Raw genomic sequence first — 20,158 nt, 5'->3', positions numbered from 1 at the left:
CTATCAAACAGAACTACTATGCTGGAGGGTACCGTTAAGGAACTAACATCCTGGTAGAGGCTAATAAAGATGATATTTCTTACCTGAAAACAAAAGAAAAAGAATACCAAGAGAAATTTGAGTCCTTTGTAAAACAATCAGAGGAGAATAACCTGTGAATTCTGATAGTGCCAGAGGGGGCAGAGGGAGATAATTTGAAAACATTTCTGGCAAGATTGATTAAAGTTTGGACTCAAATCGACGACTCAGAACTGGACATTATCAAGGATATTCAGAGGGTACATAGGGATCCCTTAAGAATAATTGCTAATGGAAGCAAACTGAGACGGTTCTGGTCAACCTTCATACTTATAACACAAATGAGCACATTCTTTTAAGTGCTCTGAAGTTAAAGTCTCTCAAAGTTGACAATATAACTTTGAATAAGATCAGATGTTTCACAGATCCCTTCAAACAAACAGTGGGAATTGGGCGAAAGGATAGACCCAATAAAGAGTTGCGGGCTACAGCTCAGCTGAAATTTCCTGCCACTCTTAGGGCAAGATGTACGACCTGCCAAATAGTGACTCTCAAAATTGCGTTGCTCTTGCTACTCTCAATTTGTGACTCGCTATTTGGCATGTACAACAGTGTTTTGGACACTGTTCGCGATTCCCAATAGGGTCGCAAATGCGAGGCTCATGAATATTTATGAGCCACTTGCATTTTGCAACCCCATTTGGAATGGCTGGCCCTCCCAGGGATGGTGGCCTGCTGGACTCAGCAGACCACCATATCTAGGACTGCTTTTATATAAAGCTGCTTTTTTTTTTAATGTAGCCTGTTTTCCTTAAAGGAAAACGGGGTGCATTAAAAAAAAAAGTGAATTTTTTTTGTTTCTTTTTTTAAAGGCAGGAGGGAGCACTGCCTGCCTTAGAAAATAATTTTGCATGCATTTGCAAAGAAGAAGGGGTCCCCTGGGGACCCCTTCCCATTTGCGAATGCATCACCACCTATTTGAAGTAGGCGGTAATGTGCAAGTGTTTTGTGACCGCAATTGCAGTCGAAATCCATTAGTACATGGCTATGGAGTAGCGATTTGGAAGGGAAAGCCCCTTCCAAATACAGAGTCGCAAAACAGTATTTTGCGAGTCCGAATTTATTTGCGAGCCGCAAAATACTGTGTGTACATGGGCCCCATGGCTTTTAGCATGCGCAAACAGGTCTAAGACCCGTTTGCACAAGCTTAAATCCGCCATACATCTGGCCCTTAGAGTGATGTAAAATATTAAGATGCACAACTTTAGACGTTACGAAGAAATCAATTATTCTATAAAAACTGCTATGGGCACCAGCAGTAGTCTGATCTAGAGATAATGGTTAGTAATAGCTGAAAATCGAGGGCATCCTTTAAGCTCTAACCTCTCTCTTTACCCTCTTTTTCCTTCTTTGTATTCTCTTTTTAGATTTTTTAGACCTTTGTTTTGTGGCAACAGGGTGCACTTACGGTTGCGCTCCCCTAGACCTAAATTATTAGTTGCTTCCACCTTCAGAAACTCCTTTAGGTTCTGGTGAACTATCGTGACTTCAGCAGCGCTGACTACCAGAGTCTGCGCTGGCTGCTGGTTACGAAGCAGTGTCCTCAAAATGTGTGGCATATTTAAGGGAAACACCTGCCACTTTCTTCTTCTTGAAATGAGTTTTCTGTTGTGGAAGATTTCTTCCATTTTTGTGATGTTGTCAGAAGAGCGTTGTGAGTCCTTTCTTTGTTTGACGTACTCCTGCAATCTGCGGACCGATCATCCACATCTCGCCGAGCATTTACTGGGCGATTCCTGAATGGAACGAGAAGGAAGTTTATCAGTGCACTGATACCTATCAGGTTCTTTTAAACTTTCATGGTTATACAAATTATAGCATTTTTCAGAGGAGTCCTGTTGGGGAGATTTGCCCCTCTTTATTTTTTTGTTTATCCCAGCATTTTTCAGAAGACTGTGGTGACTGTTTAGAGTTATCCATTTCAGAATTCACCTTAAGTTGTGGTTTATTAGGTTTGGCCCCCACACTATCTTGACCTATAAATGTACAGGATTTAGCAATAGATTTTGTTGGTTGTCGCTCCTGATTTACTGACGGAATTTGCACAAGACATTAGCAAATTGCCAAAGCTGCTGCTTACACTTTAAAATTACTTACATTTATTGAGGTTGCTATGCCCCTGCCAGGGTAGGCCCTGGACAACCCAGAGGCAGGGTGCAATGTATTCAAAAGGTAGGACACAGACTTTTAAGTTTTACATGTCCTGGTAGTAAAAAACTCTTAAATTCCCAAAGCCTATCCCTCGCATAGGATAAAATTGGATTAACTGTATCATATTTTATAAGTGTAATTTCCAAATTGGAAGAGATAACTATGTTTGCTGTCTCTGGAATCACAGTTTAAAATCCTAACTTATGGTAAATTCAGAATATAAATTGCAATTCTTAAAATGCCACTTTTAGAAAGTTAGCATGTTTTTTGCCTTATCCACTTTTGGGGCAGATTTACAACTTCTGGCGCATCTCTGCAAATCAGCAGGGATGCGCCACCACAGATGCGTCGCATTTACAATGCGGCGCACCATGGTGCAAGGAGGGGAAGATGCGTGACGCATCTTGTGGCGTACGGGCGGTGCATTGCTGGAGTCACATCGCAAGCGCGATGCAACTCCTGCAATGCACAGGGGCCGCCCATACTTAATGTGGTACGTCATTTCTTACGCTTGCTTCAAGCAGGCGTAAGGATTTGACGCAGCAGAGTCGTAAAACTGACTCAGTGAAATCTTGTAGATTTCACTCTGTCAGTTTTATGGGGCTTTCCTGCGAGGGAACGCCCACCCTGCGACAGAACGCCCACATGAAACCTGACACAGGTTTCATGTGGCGCAGGGCTTTACAACATGACGCATCTGCCTAGATGTGTCACGTTGTAAATAAGTCGCAACGTGGCGCATGGTTTACGCCACCGCTGCGTCACAAAAGTGACGCAACGGCGGCGTAAAAGTGGCGCAAGGGGCTTGTAAATCTGCCCCTTAGTGCCTGAAGCCTGTGTCTGATCACATGTCTGGGTGCATCTCACAGTTGGGCTTTGTGTATTCTTCCTAGAGAGCCACACACAATGGGGAGCTGGGATGTGACAGGGTGTGCCATCACCTTCACGATGAGAGGGAGAAGCTGGGCACAGCTCTACTTCCACCTTAATAGTCTGTCTCCTGTTTCTATACAAAGGGCTGCATACACCCTGTAGTCAGTCTGGGGTCAAGGCAGGCAACATTTGCGCTTCAAAGCCTTGCCTCTAGAAGCTTCTCCCCTTTTCAACTGTATAATAATACTGGACCTCAGACACCAACTCTTCAGTACACTTCTGAACCTGTGGATACTCTGCCAGGAAGAAGGACTGCTGTGTTGCTCAGTTGCTACTCAGGGACTGCCGCTCTGCTGGACTGCAATCTGCAGGGCTTCTGCTGTGCTGACCTGCTGCCTCCTGCCCTCTTGCCTGGGTAAAGACTGGACCTGAATCTCTGGAACCCAGAACCCAGAGTGACTCCAAGGGCTAGTTGGCTGGCCTCCTGATCTGAAGCCTCACGAATATAACAGGCTTCCATCAGCCTTGCACCTACACCTGTACTCTCCCATTTGTGGGACTGATTCAAAAAGATAAATTGAGACAAAAGTCTAACTTTACAACTTTCCGCATTCACAAAGGGCATTTACTACTCGTAAATGCCTTTTGTGAATACTGAAAGTCATAAAGTTAGACTTTGGGTATTCACAAAGGGCATTTAAGCGTAGTAAATGCCCTTTGTGAATATCAAAAGTCGAAAAGTTAGACTTTCATCTAACTTTTCCTTTGTGAATCGAGCCCTGTGAGTCTACCCTTATAAATGGTGCCACTCCAATCCTGGAGCCTTGGAAGTGGGATTAAGGTGCTTTGCCAGCCTCTGCGGACCCAGCCGAACTAACTAATTTCCTCTAATGCATGACGCAACCCCAAGCACAATACACATATCTCCGCAGCTGCATGGGTTGGACCTGTCACAAAGGCTCGCAGTGCCGGTGGTGCCCAAATCTCCTTCAGAACCGTGGCTGTGCAAAACAAACTCAGTGCAGGCCCACGCATCATTCACCAACAGCAGCCTCAACAAAAAATATGGACTCGCAGCTCCTCAGAACTGACGCATCATCCTGACTGCGTGATGCATCTTTGACTCCTGACTTTCTATTGCAAGCCCTCATTCAATGGTATCCTTAACATCTACATAACAGGACCTCACACCGCAGTCTTGCCGCATTTTGGAGCCGACACATACCTTCGGCTGTACAACACATCTTTGAGGGGTATCCATGCAGTGCTCCGCAACCAGAATTTACAGTACTTTTTGTCCAGCAGGCCTATCTGTGTCCCTGTAGCCGGCCCTCTTTTCATTGTGGTCAGCCTGAGCTTGTGACTTTGTCCCAGTCTGGCGTGACAAGATATCCACAGCTGGAACTTTACGCCTTCTGGCGCTACTTTCTCTCAAAACTATAAAATTAAATTTCTCTGGTTCAACTTTTTGTTTTTTTGTTATTTTGGTATTGTTTAAGTTATTACAAATCACTCTTTGATTCTAATCCTGTTGTGAGCTCCTTTTGTGGTGTGTTTTCACTGTGTTACTGTTTGAAGTGTTTCACAAATACGTTACACTTTGCCTCTGAGTTAAGCCTGACCCCAGTGCAAAGCCACTCTGTTAATCCAGGAGCAGTGTCATCACAGTGAATTTAATTCAGCCATGTGAGACGTCCTTGACATATCTTATTAGTGCAACTAGGGAAGTTATGGCCTCTGCAATTTTACTTACAAGGTTATCCTTCTAACACATGCTCAGGACAATTTTTGTTTTTGTAAAGCTCTCTGTTGCCATCATGAGTAATGCAGTGCTATAAAAAAGCATTATAAAAATGAATAAAATAAATATTTAGGACCAGTTTACAAAAACATTTGTAAATTACAGCATATGTAGGTTCTATAATGTACGAATGTCTATTTAATTACCATTTATTTAATGCCTACACACACATTCTTTATTCACATTGTAAATGATTTGTGCAGGTGCACGGATTCACTACAATGATAAATTATGCATTTTTCTTAAATCTGCATGTGAGTATCCTACACATGCAGGCATCATATATGCAGCATTTGAACAATCGCTGAAATTCATTTCTTAGATTTGATTGGCATTTTCATTTAGAATCTACATTCTTTTGCATTTCTGCCCCTGATATGTTCACCACCTCCTGTGAGCTCTGTTTCACATTCTTATACTTAATGGAACACTTCTGATTCGGTCATTCAGAGCACTGTCATGAAGGCTTACATTTACTGGGGGCATAGCGGTGAGCATTTTTCATGTGGAAACCATTTACAAAAAATGCTTACATTTAACTCAGAAATTCTCTGGATTAGTGCAAATGTAGCAGAGAGCACAGCACAGAAATAGAGGGAGGTTATTGCCATTCTCTGTTTCCGAGCTTCACTGTCTGCAATACTTTTGTTTAACTCTGAGAAATTGATGATACAGCTCCGGGGCCATATTATGTATAGCGCTCTGAGGGTGCAGTAGGGCTGAACACCTGCTTTCTAATCATCTGGAGACCTACGGCATTACAGCATACAACTCCGATGCTTGTGCTGCCCTTTCTGTAATAGTGACCGCAATAGACTGTCTATATAAGAAGAAGCCAAGCAAAAGGACTTCATTTCCCATCACTCACCAACACAGAAAGTGACATCACTGAATCTCCCACAATCCACCTAGACAGGAAGTAACATCAATGGATATTGTATCATACATCTGGACAGAAAGTTACATTACTGATTTTCAAGTCGAAACCATCTTTTAAAAAAAAGCCAAGCAATAGGACTTCATTTCCCATTACACAGCAGCACAGGAAATTACATCACGGCACCCTGCACTTCTTACTCCTCACAAGACCTACATATGGGCAACAGCAATAGGGACGCCAAAGGAAAGCCCAGCTGCACCCATCTGCACCTCGACCATGCCCAGCACCAGAAACCCTGGTTGGATCACCATCCAATGATACTCTGCAGCACTCATTAGGTCACTAGACTCCAGACACCGTTCCTTCAACTGCTGCCATGTTGCAACTCACACCATGGTAGGAGCTTTTACCTGCACCCACTGCTGGTTCTCTAGCAGCCACACACCCACACCCCCACTAAAATGCTAACAATGCCCTTAACACCCCCTCCCAACACACAGGCCACACAAGCACCAACAGCAACTATTTCCCCACCCTACACCACACGCCACAGCAAACCTGCATGTCAACCCCCACTTGCATGCATGCTTCTCATCATGCAATCACTCAGCAAACACACAACCGAAATATAGGACTAGCTGATTAGGGATGCACCTGACATCCTCTTTATCACAGAAACCTGGCAACACCCCTCATCATCTCCCAACATTGTCACAGCAATCCGAGTGGGCTCACCCTCATCTACAAAAAATCCATCAAATGCACAACATCCACAAAGAACGCAACTCTATTCACCGAATACCTGCACTACAAGCTGCAAGTCTCAGAAAGCATCACCCTGAACGAAACACTCACCTACCGACCACCCGGACCATGAGCCACCCTTACCAACCTTATCACCAACTTCATCTCTCCACTTACCATTGAATCCAGAGCTTACATTCTCCTCGTTTTGGGCCACCGCCCTCATCAGAGGCATCATGTGGTGCAAATGACAATTGCACTTACAACAAATTCCCTGCTTTTATTGCCATACCTCGGAAAATCCGAATGGCAACTGCTGTGATTTTCTGGGAGTTGTAGTCCAAACCAATTCGACCCATGTGGCCAATGGCGAAGACTCCAACAGAACAGCTTCCTTTTCATTTGAGTCCCGCTGTGCCACTTGGTGTCTGCCTAAATAGGCAGGCTGTAGCCCCGCAACCATCCTGCAGTGGGGCATTTCACGACCGGGCCGGCCACTATTGTATTTCAAAAAAGAGTTGCCCCAGGAGAAATTCATTGCCCAACCGGTTGATCCTCAAGGAAACGGTAGTTGGGAATCCATTACTCTGCCATACCATGCGTGACGCATGACGCATTGACGCGTGATGCATATCGGGCCACCGCCCTCATCAGAGGCATCATGTGGTGCAAATGACAATTGCACTTACAACAAATGGCCGCTTTTATTGCCATACCTCGGAAAACCCGAACGGCAACTGCCGTTATTTTTGGGGAGTTGTAATCCAAACCAATTTAACCCATGTGGGCTGTCATCGCCACACTTGCCAAAAACAATCCAATGGTGAAAACTCCAACATAACAGCTTCCTTTTCATTTGAGTCCCGCTGTGCCATTCGGTGTCCGCATAAATAGTGAGGTTGTAGCCCTGCAACCATCCTGCGGTGGTGCATTTCGCGACCGGGCTGCGGGCTGGCCGCTATTGTATTTCAAAAAAGAGTTGCCCCCCATGCTCCACCCAATCTACATGCACCACCCCCTCAGCCTGCACCTCCACACCACACACATCCACACACATCCACAAACACATTGAAATGCACACCTCAGAATAACAAACACAATCACTCACCAATGCAACACACACCTAGTAAACAACTGATCACAAACACTGAGCACATACATCAGATGCACAGGCACCTGCGCCCTCAACAGACAAGGCAGACATATTCACTCCCTTTTCCTCCCAAACCTCATCTCCTACTGAACATCCCACCCATTTTCTCTGAGAGACTGTCCTGTTAACCCTTACCCTAATGCTTTTCACATCCCGCCCTCCTCCCAAATCAAAGAAAACCCCTCCCCATACACCTCCTGAGACTAACCCTACAACACAAAGAAAAACTCCATTCAGAAAACAAAACCCAACCCTTCTCCTCCCAAACCCAAACGTTCTGCTACAAAAAAAGAAAAAAGTTCCTCTGCCAAAACCCAACCACCCTCCCCCTCCTAAATCCAAAGGTTCTGTTACAAAAATGAAAAAAACTCACCTGCTAAAACCCTACCCCCTTCCCTCCGAAATTCCAAACTCTCTCTCCTAAACCTAAAACCACCGCAACCGGCCCAATTCACCCCCTCCTGTGTAAGACCTTGAGGTGCCTGCTCAGCCATGTAGATGCCCCTTCCTGAGGAGGTTCCCATGGCAGTCCTTTAAGAAGCAAGTTGTTGTGCCAGTGAACAGCACTGCAAGAGACTTATTGACTTTGGACTGGCAGTTTGACGATTTAATTTTGAGACAATTATCTCAGTTTTGTGAGTAAATATTTTCCTTTGTTTTCATGGTTTGTTATGTCAATATTGCTAATTAGCAATTATTTCATTCCTAGCAATGTTTGTAGTGAAAGGTGAAGTACTTCTTATTTCTTTACCATGGTCTCATGGGCTCTTGCTAGATTAGTTATAGTTGGTTAAGTGCATGAACTGGTTAACATGGAATGTGATGGCCTTTGGTGTGGGTTCAGGCTTTCATCCTAGTAAGGGCACTTGCAGTAACTAATTGATGATGAACATTTGTTTGTATCAATGTAATACTGTAGGTGTGTTTGTTTGCCTTTGATTCCTGCTCAGTCTGAGCACATATGAATTACACCTGATCAAGTATTGTGACTATTGAATTTTGATATGGTACAGGACTTGCTGTAGACAAAGGGTAATGTTAAATGGATGTTAATGTTGGTAACTTCCAAATTGGAACTGACATTGATTTTCGTGCTAATAAATAAGGTAAAGCTCCCAGCTTGTGTAGTGCAATTTGTATATCATGTTACATTGCACTACTCCCAATGTGTGTTGCGTATGTTTTTGTTATTACAGTTTTCTAACTTTTTTTTTTAAACACGCCTGTATGTAGTGTTTTTTTGGTTTGTTATCCTTTTTTGTATATGTCAATTTTTTTAAAGGCTGCGTGCACCAAATATTTATATCAAATGTGCTGATTTAGGTGCTTTTCTTTACATTTCATAAATGTCAAATTTCAGACATATGAATTGCACATTGGTACGCTATTGCATGCAAGTACGATTTTCAAAAGCACGATCACAGCACTTCAGTTCTGTAGCAATTGAAAAGATTGGAGGTAAAGGTGTTGCTTACTGTTGATTCTGTCCATGACAGTGTAGATTTTCTTTATGCTCGATCAGCAGGATCAGGTGCACCAACTTGTAGCTGGGGTTTATGGCTGTGAAGAAGAGTAAACATGAGTAAAGGTGAGTTTGTGCCTTATATCGACCCCAAGCCACCAACTCAGGTGCGGCAGAATGACTGCCACAGTTAAGTCAGCAGGAAGGCTCATCGTGATTGGCCAGATCAGTGAACATGGCGATCCGCCCTCCGATAGCCGATTTGGTCTATTGAGCCGTTGCTGCAGGCGGACATCCCTAGCGGTATTTGCAGGACTGCAGCAGACTTTACTCCAAACTAAATACAAAGAGAGAGTTTCCCAGGTTTGACCAAAAGGGACCGGGAACATAAAACATTCAAGATTAACAGACTTCCCCTTTGGATTTACTCAAATGCCTCCCATCATACAATTACAACCAATGTATACTGAACCAAAGACAAAAAGTCTGAAAGATCTTAGCACAATGAAAATCAGGTATATTGTTGCTTTATTTAAACCTTTTTTGTATCCCAAACTGTATTACAGTAATGTATCCACAGTTGTTTGGTACATTGAAGTAAACATCTTTATGAACACCATTTATATAGAAACATGACAATTCATTAAAATAATTCACATTTAACAATTCTAATCATTAATTGCACATAATTGAATCAAAAAATAAAGTAAAGCATTTAATATGCAAATCAAAACATTTTTTATAAAAGATTTTAAAAACACAGATACAATTGTGTCCTCTTGTCAACAAGAGGACACAGAATTGTTAAATGTGAATTATTTTAATGAATTGTCATGTTTCTATATAAATGGTGTTCATAAAGATGTTTACTTCAATGTACCAAACAACTGTGGATACATTACTGTAATACAGTTTGGGATACAAAAAAGTTTTAAATAAAGCAACAATATACCTGATTTTCATTGTGCTAAAATCTTTCAGACTTTTTGTCTTTGGTTCAGTATACATTGGTTGTAATTGTATGATGGGAGGCATTTGAGTAAATCCAAAGGGGCAGTCTTTCCTCCGTCATACCACCAGAATTGACCGCCATGTTGGCGGGCGGGAAGTCTGCCAACAAATCCCACTTTATTGCGGTCCCACCAACATCTAAACCAGGCCCAAAGTCTGCCATGAACCTGCAACAAGCTTTTGGAATCTGGTCAATAACATTGTAGGTGACAATGACTTAATTCACTAAACCACATATTTTGCTGTGATTCCATTATGGCCAGAAGGGTCTTACTCTGTAAGAGAACATACTCGGCAATCCCTTCATTGGAGCAGTGATTGGAAGTACATCAGTACAGCTCCTAAACATTCATGATAAGTGACAGTGATCTAGGCTCCTCGGTGAGGCACATGGAAGTTCCTAGCTCAAGGCATCGGAAATCTCATTTGCATGCCCTGTTTCTTTCTGTGCAGAAAACACCTTCTTTGATATAACGTTTTTAAGTTTGATAAAATGCGCGCGATACTTGAAGGTCGTCCCAGCTTGTCCTGCTGCATTAATTACAAGGAATGCTAATCTGCAATCTGTCTTTCTGCTGGAAATGCACAGTGTAAGCTGCCTGAACATACTGACAACTGGTATCAATTTCAGATCCATTATCAAACTCTGTCAGGCCATTTTCATGCACAGATTCAGAAGAGGGCTTTTAATTAATTCCAAAGCCAAGAAGAGAGAATGCCCTAATTAATTCTTTTCGGAGGCAATAATGTAAACTGAATCAAAGTCCCCTCTGTACTGACTGCATCAGCTCCAGTCCCACACTATGGCGCTATTTCTGTTTAATGCAAAGGGATGATGTGCGAGCTAAATTATGCTTTCAAATGTCTGCTAAACCCCTTAATATCTCCTCAGTTTGCTAAGCCACTCATTTTATGCCGCACGGCTTCTTAAATCTTAACTTTAAATCCTAGTCTTAGGCGGACAGACAGTGACACGCAGATTACTGTATAAACCACACGATCAGCATCTGGGATCTGAAAAACGCACGTGGCTCATTAACCAAGAACAGAGACTTTTGAAGGTCAAAGGAGATATAAATAACTTAATTAAAATCTGATACAAAATTATACGTTCATATTTCATTCTAGTTGATTTGGATTAAACATAATGCTAAACAATAACAGTCCAGATTTTTGACAATGAGGCATATTAGAGTTCTGGTTTCGAACCAGGGCAAAATATACCCTAATTACGTTTTCAGCTTTGTACTCTTTTTGTAATAGCCCCAACTATAAGTAAAGGGATTTCGGGGTACAAACACCGTGTTTAATCGGTGCACACAAAACATGGAGAAAATATTGCTTGTGCATGCTCTTCTCCATTTTGTGCACAGATGTGTGATCCTGATTAAAAACGGCGAGGGGACCAGTAGCAAAGGTAGCTTGTATTGCTGAGGTTTCCTGTCCGATATCTACAAAATGGTCTAAACGGCCGTTTAGACCATCATTAACAATACATCCTATAGTATAGATTGAAAATTACAGAAGACTATTAGGATCTGAAACTTTATGGGGAATATTCTCAAGAACGTGTAATAACTATCGCAAAATTTGCTTAACGCAACTATGCACTTCGCAGTCTATCGCGGGAAAATAACGCTGTGTTAACGTTGTATTCTCAACCCGGCGGCACCATGCGATAGTCTCACGATAACGCCCCAAATGACTGCTTTAAAACGAACACGACGCCGAAAAAATGCGAAAGACGAACGCAAAAAAAGTTGCAATGTGGCCAATCGCGTTACAAAACTCAGCGATAACCAGTGACAGGCCTAAAATTCCCACACGTCATGAGGGAAAATGCACTATAAAAACACCGAAAAACACACACAAAATAATCCAAACTGCGTAGCACCATGGAGGAAGCCAGAGCATGACCAGAACCCCACAAGCCCCCAGGACGACCTGCCTGGGACCTCAGGATCACGGAAGGGCAAGGAGAAGAAGACGAGGAAGATGAGGTTCAGTCCGCAGGGAAACAGGATCATCATCACGGAGGTGATAGAACACCACCAACAACTGTTCGTCAACTCCAACGTGTCATTGGCAAATAAAAATGCAATATGGCAGGCCATCCTGGACAAGGTGAATGCAGTCGGAGTGAGGAAAAGGACAATTGGAGAGGTCAAGAGGCGCTGGAATGATGCGAAGCGCAAAACCAAGAAGAAACTCGTTGACAACCATCAGGCAGCAATGCAGACTGGAGGTGGCAGTCCAGCGGAACAGCAGGAGCTGGATGAGATGGAGGAAATGGTGTCCACAGACATCAGTGGGGAAACGGTGGCAGGACTTGGGGGTCCGTACACTGCCCGACATGACCTGAAACAACAGCACCAGGGTGAGTACCGAACATGGACTGGGGTACGGGTGGAGATGGGCACAATGGCACACATGCACAATTAAGTAGAGCACACTGCACAGCCACAATGACTATTGAGCATGTCCCTGATCCCCTAGGCACACTGCAGCACACATTCAAACAGCAAGTAGGCCCACGTTCACTATGGGCATAAAGGTCCCCCCCCACACAGCATCAATACCACAACCAACCAATGCACATGTGTGAAAACCAGCAAATCTGCATGTCCGTGAGTCACACTGACAATGCAAGGGACACTGCATGACGAATAGCATGGCTGTAGTCCAAAAATCATGACATGCTGCACGCCACAACACTGAGGTGGCTGAGTGTGGAACACATCCAGAATGGAGCAGGTCACACCCTGACTCATCCACGTGCACACACAACCCCTGACGGCAACAACACATCTGTGGATAGACCATGCCCAAGAGCCCAAATCAGCCAGGTCTGCAACATCTCATCACTGTAGAAGCACAAAAATCAATGGCACACCGCCTCAAAGGGAGAAGGGGAAGCAAAATCACAGCTGCAGAGGCGACTCACTCACAATGCAGCACACACATATAGCAACAACAGCACATCAACATTGACCACAATGTGGTACGAAGTGCAACACTTTCACTGCAGAACAGAGGACACAACTGTTTCCGCTTGTGCGTAGAAACTGGTCAATCACAACTGGCATAGCAGGAAACTGTGAGATGAGAGTGTACGCGTGCAACCTCACTTCCCTGATGTAGTTCAAATGTCCACTGTCCAGCATGAAATAATCAGCTCCTCCCAAACAGTCACAATGTACATTGTCATGCAGTCTGTATGTAAACATGTACAATGCGTCAACATACATGGGACACACTGTCAACCATGGGACACACTGTCAACCAGCATCTCCCCTTTACATTGCAGAAGGACAAGCAACACCTCCTGCAGAGAAGACCAGACATCTCTTCAGTGATGATGAAGAGGACCCCCTGGACATTTGCCCCGACACCCTCCAATGGCTTGTGGACAGCCTCCGCACACCACAGGCAGGTCAGCAGCATCGAGGTGACCCCACCCCCTGCACAGACCACACAGCAGGAAGCACCCACCACCATGGCTGGCTCCCAGCACCTCACCCAAGAACACATGGCATTCCAAGGCCAGGTGTTAGACTGCCAGAGGGAGGTGGCTGAACATGTGCGGGTGGGGTTCGACAACATGGCAGCCAAACTGGATGACATATGTAGGTGTCTGAGTCACATCAGGGACCACTTACACTCACTAACGGACACCCACAGTTCGCACTATGATGTCCAACAATCCATGCCCGACACCACTGGAGACATGCCTCTGAGAGGAGAACAACTCCCCACTCAGAGTGGCATCAGTGATGTCAGCCGAAAGTTGGCACAGATGATGAGGATATTGGAGAACATGGAGCATATGCATGCGGAAAGAATGGCTGCCACGGATGCACGCCAGAGAAAAGTTGTTGGTATCTCCCATGCCCTGCAGATCCTCATCATGGCATTGCTGCCACTAAGGCAGTCCCAGATGAATGCTGCTGGTACTTCCACACACACATACACATACACATATCCAGCCCCTGATGTGTCAGTGGCACACAGTGCTGCAGACCAAACATCAGCACCCACATATCAGACAGATGACACAGAGGATGAATATGTGGGTGATTCCACTTGTGTAGTACGAAGGAGACAGTAGCAATCCTCTCCACCATATGCCCTGTTTCATCTTGGTGCTGTCGTCTGCATCATGCCCTGTGACATAACCTCCCACTGTCCCCCAGAACACTCCGCGACACTTACCTTGTACCTCGACATGGACTGCCATGTTCTGTTTGCTCTACAATGACACAGCAATCACACTGCGGACTGTCCTCTACCTCTACCGATGTACTTGTCAATGCCTAAATGACTCTGGCTGGCCCTACCCTGGTCTACAATGTCATGTGGTGTTTGCAAGACCATGTACTACTCCAGCTCTGACAACCCCAACGATTGTGAGTAGAACATTCAAATTGACACAGATGTGTCATGTCCATAATCGATCAAGTTTGAAAGTATGAATGAATGTAAACACATTGATTGAACAAAAATGTACACCCTGAGAAATGAGAGCAATGCGCATGTGTGACCGTGACACACATAGGCAGTGAGATGACTGGGAATGTGTGCACTAGCTGTGGCCTCAATGCAGAGAAACAACACTTGCGCACTTTCACAACTTTGCCACATGCAATATTAGGAATAGGACTGTGTCTGTAATGTCTAAGTCGTTGGCAGGCCTGAAGTAGTGTCCCCCATCACATTTGACAACAGAACATCTCTTCCCATACCCACTCACACTCAACTGGGTGGACACAGCCTGTAGTGATGGATCACATTGATACACAGGGCAAGAAGTTGGACACCATACTCACATTGCTGAAGACATGTAGGACCACAGGTCTGTCAGCAACTATACCAACCACAATGTCTGGCTGACAGAGCTGGAGCTGGAAATAGGGACTCACCCCTCATTGAAATGCGTCAGTCAGTCCCTCACTGTGTACGGACAATGCTCATTGAGGCACACGATTTGTCATTCCAATCAACACTCATCACAATTTAACTCTAGTGAATTTGCGTAGACTTAATTTGCATGTGCGTGTCAGTACGGGCAATACAAGGGCCACAACATGCAGACCAATGCATCAGACACTAACAGGCAGCATTCGGTCATGGTACAGTTCCACGTGACAGCCGTTGTGCATGTGCCAGGGATGTTCGTACAGTGCGTTGGTGGCTCTCGTATCACCGGCACTCCTCAGGCCTGCGGCAGTTATGTGGATGATATGCCACAGCTCACAGCAATGAGTCGTATGTGTGTGCAACGTTTGAACGTATGGGTAGTTGTGTACATAAGGGTCAAGGGCATTCTATGCAAGAGTATCTCTAGCCAGGACTTCTGTGTGTGTGGTGTGGATACGTTGCTCTTTCATTTGCGATGTGCTTTATGTGGGAGTTGTCATCATCTGCTATGGTATCTCTCTATCAGGGGGTGGGGGCAGCATGCAAGACCAAGATCGGAGGCGCAGATGTCCTTCCGCATTATGTATTGGGACAAAGGTGCTTTCATCCCTGATGTTAGTCTGACAACTGCTTGCATTCTGGAAATGTGATGTGGCTTTCGTGCTGCAAATGAGGCTAAGCCGTAAGTTATGGTGCACCAATGGCGAAACACACACAACAGTTGGCATGTATGATCCAACAGCCTAAGCGGTCTTGCGCTCCTTGTACAATCCCTTCATGTGCGGCCGCCCTCCGGGTGTATGCAGAATTGCAACATTGTCGATTGCTGGCCGTGTGGCGCCGACACTGCAACAGAGACACACGCATCAGTTGATTTCCTGTCCATCCCAGAAATGAACCACGCCCAGAGCCCAGCTATAATTATTCACACCCCTACGCTGGCCTGGCGTATGCTGACCCAGCCCACTCAGCTTACGTATAAAGGGGGGACGACATCACTACGTGTCCCAGTTCTTTCCCACTGCCCGAGGTGACATGGCTGCGTCCGCCTGGCATATCACGGGACTCAATCATAGAGGGTCCATGATTTGCGTTGCACAGAGTTGGTGGCACTGGATACACTGCGGCCGGCACGAGCCTACCACCACGGGATGGTGACTTTCAGTGCACTGAGGTAGGGGCACAGTAAGTGCTGAGCGGGTGTGCAACCTGTGATGATGGGCCCTCCTGGCGGTCCAGACTGGTAAGGATTTGTGTGTGCGCTGCGGGACAGCAGTGTAGGCCTGAGCCGGGGGCAGGGTGGGCCTACCGCCACGTGGCATTGCCTCGCAATTCACAGAGTTAGCGGCACCTAAAGAGCTGGGCGGGTGTGCAGCCTGCGATGATGCCCTGTGCACTGATTTGATCTATGCCATTGTTCAACCAAGACCCAGAATCAGGTGTGTGACCTTGTGGCCCGCGGTGCGGGGCTGCATTATGTGGAGGCTGCCAAGGTTGCGGAACCCGGGCTTGGAGCTTGCACCGGCACGTAGTGGGCCCTCTTGAAGACACGCCGGAGGCAGCAGGTGAGCAGTGAGGCCTGGTTGCATAGGGGCGGCCAATCACTGTTGGGCGGCAGGAGGGGCTGGTGTGCAGCAGACTGTGTGCGCAGGTGCGGGCAAGCGATGATGGCATGTGCAATGATGTAGAGTCTGCCATTGATGAATCGGGTATCTGTTTCAGATAAGGGACCTGGTGGACGGCAGTGTGTATCGGCACGTGATTGGAGACACACCGGTGGCAGCAGGTGAGCAGTGAGGCCTGGGTCCGCAGTGTCGGAACATTCTCTCCCTCTCCCCCTTTCGCTGGCTTGCTCTTTGTCTCTATCTTTATCTTTCTGTCTCTCTTTCTCTTTCTCTCTTTCTCTTTCTCTCTCTCTCTTTCTCTTTCTCTCTCTCTTTCTCTTTCTCTTTCTCTCTCTTTCTTGCTCTCTTTCTTGCTCTGTCTCTGTCTCTGTCTTTCTCTTTCTCCTTCTCCTTCTCCTTCTCCTTCTCCTTCTCTTTCTCTTTCTCGTTCTCTCTCTCTCTCTCTCTCTCTCCCTCTCTCTTCCTTTCAGTCTCTCTCTCTCTCTCCCTTTCATGCTCTCTCTCTTTATATCTCTCTCTGTCCTTGGATGAGTACATGACACACCTTATCTTTATTTTTTGTCTTGCAGGCTGTGACTTATATATTGTCCAGAGAACAACCACCATGACTCTTCCACATAGTTGTATTTGATTTAATTTGAATACATTGTTTTGTTTAGAAATTCAAAGAAAAATGGCTGATTTGTCTTTTTCTGACCACACATGATTGTTGATTTTTGTGATTGTGCGCCATCAGGCGAATTGTTTTGTTCAGGATTTTGTGCAGTTGATGTGATATCTCTTTGTCTGGGGGGGGTCCCGGGGGGTGGTTGAGGTGGGTGTTGTGGCCCTCTTGGGGCTCTGAGCTGCATGATCAGTGGCTCCATTGCATCTGTCGTTCTGCAGGAGTGGCTCTGGGCTGGGCTCCGTTTCAAGGTTGTCGTCTGACTTAACACCAGGTAAGAGCAGTTGTTAAATCCCTACTGCTAAAGCGCCTTATCGCATATTTTGGGAACTTATCGCCGATCTGGCTGGTCGTTGAGAATGTTGCGAAGTGGTGTTGTTGTGGCTTTTTGCACGGGAGCGCCTGCTCTGCATCTCATTAGCGTTAGTTGCCAGTGTCATCTGTGGCAATGTTTTTTGCGGCTTCAATCGCCGGAAAACTGGTGATATCGGCTGTTAGCACCAGCTTGTAAACAGTGCAATTAATTTATCGCCACTTTGGTGGCAATAAAGTGCTGCTAACTCAGTGATAGGGCCTTGAGAATATGCCCCTACGTGTTCTAGTTCTTGGGGGTGTTCTTGATTCATCCCTCTACCTCTTATCTCTCTGAAATCGAAATATTTAAACAAGTCAATAGTTTGCATGTCACAGATATGGCTACAGTGAGCCAGATATGAAATCCTACATTTTGTTTTTTCTTACAGCCTCATAACAATTCAGCAATTCTTGTACAATTACTTCGAATCCTGAAAAATTCAACAGAACAAAACATCTCTTCGCATGCCTACTCACACTCAACTGTGTGGACACAGCCTGTTTTGATTGATCACATTGATCCACATGGCAAGAAGTTGGACACCATACTCACATTGCTGAATACACTTAAGAGCACAGGTCTACCAGCAACCATTCCAACCACAATGTCTGGCTCACAGAGGTGAAGCTGGCAGTAGAGACTCTCCCCTCAGTGAAATGCGTCAGTCAGTCCCTCGCTGTGTACGGCCTATGCTCATTGAGGCATACGATTTGCCATTCTAATCAACACTCATCACTAGTGAAGTTGCATAGACTTTATTAGCATGTGCATGTCAGTACGGGCAAGACAAGGGCCACAACATGCAGACCAGTGCTTCAGACACTAACAGGCAGCATAGGAACATGTAGAGGTGCAAAAATTGTGGAGGCAAAATGAACACCAATCATTACGGATGGCAACGGTCTCAGCCCACCTTGACTTGCTGGGGAGTCATGTGATGTTTGGCGTATGCTCATTGCCCCGTGTCAGGGGACACGACTCACAGCTCATGTGATCTGCATAGTGCTGTACCACCGGACTGCACTTACTCTCTGCTCTGCTGACAGTGAGCAGGTGAAAGGGTCCAACAAGGTCACATGTAGTACTACATTGCCATGTGTGTACTCTCCCTCCAGCAGTATGTGAGATTTAGGAACGTTGCCAAACGACACTGTGCAGCTCCGCCCATGGGACTGCCTCACCTTGCACAGGTGTGTGTTAACACGCGTAGGTACACGCACATGCATTCTGAGTCCAGGCGAATGCAGACATGTCCACTGTTGTGGAGGGATATGTGACCATTTCTCCAAGATGCAACAAGGTGTTGGGACCTGTGTTCTGGATTACAATCAGTTGTGGCTGCAGGAACATAGTTACTGGTCCATGAATGCGAGCGACAATCAGTTCCAAGAGTACGTCGTTGCCGAGTTCAACGAACACGAGGACGAGCTAATCCATTAACTGGTCCAAACAGATGTGCTCCGCCCACACCGTTTCACCAATCCGCAACTCAGCCCAATAGGGGAGCGGTTCAATGTGGTCACTGCACATGAGGAATTGTGCAATCTCCCATGCCCAACTGCCAGCACATACGCCAAATATCAAGGCATCCCATGAACGGGTATTACGGTTACACTCCTGGTCCTGGGCCAACAGGGGGCGCACATACAAGTCATAATCCAGTTCAGCTACCGTTGTGTTGGATAGGCAGACATCCATGGGCCACTCGAATATGCATGGTTGACAGTGGAACCAGGGCTGGACGCAGGTGACGTACGCAAGACGGAAGCTCAGACGGTAACTGATGCGCAACACTGCCAGTGGCAGTGCCCCCAACAAATGCAGCATACGTGCACAGTACAGTTCCACGTGACAGGGGTTGTGCATGTGCCCGGGATGTTCTGCCATTGTGTTGGTGGTTCTCATAGAACCGGCACTCTTCTGACCTGCAGCAGTTATGTGGATGATCTGCTACAGCTCGGAGCAATGAGTCGTATGTGTGTGCAACCTTAGGACGTATGGGTTGTTTTTACCTAAGTGTCAAGGGCATTCCATGCAAGTGTACCTCGAGCATGGACTTCTGTGTGTGGGTGTGGATACGTTCGTCTTTCATTAGCGCTGTGCGTAGTGTGGGAGTCGTCATCATCTGCTATGGTATCTCTCTCAGGGGGTGCCAGCTGCGTGCAAGACCATGGTTGGAGGTGCAGATGTCCTTCTGCCTTATGTATTGAGACAAAGGAGCTTTCATCCCTAATGTTAGTCTGACTTCTGCTTGCATTCTGGAAATGTGATGTGGCTTTGGCGCTGCAATTGAGGCTAGGCCTTAGGCTTATGGCGCACCGATAGCGATACAGATAACAACAATTGGCATGTATGAGTCAAGAGTCCGAGCTGCCTTGCGCTCCTTGTACAATCTCTCTATTTCTCTCACTTTCTCTCTCTCTCTCTCTCTCTCTCTCTCTCTC

This window comes from Triturus cristatus, chromosome 1_2 (genome assembly GCF_964204655.1).
Source record: "Triturus cristatus chromosome 1_2, aTriCri1.1, whole genome shotgun sequence".
Classification (NCBI taxonomy): Eukaryota; Metazoa; Chordata; class Amphibia; order Caudata; family Salamandridae; genus Triturus; species Triturus cristatus.
The sequence above is the reverse complement of the archived record's forward strand: the minus strand, read 5'-3'. Positions refer to the sequence as shown.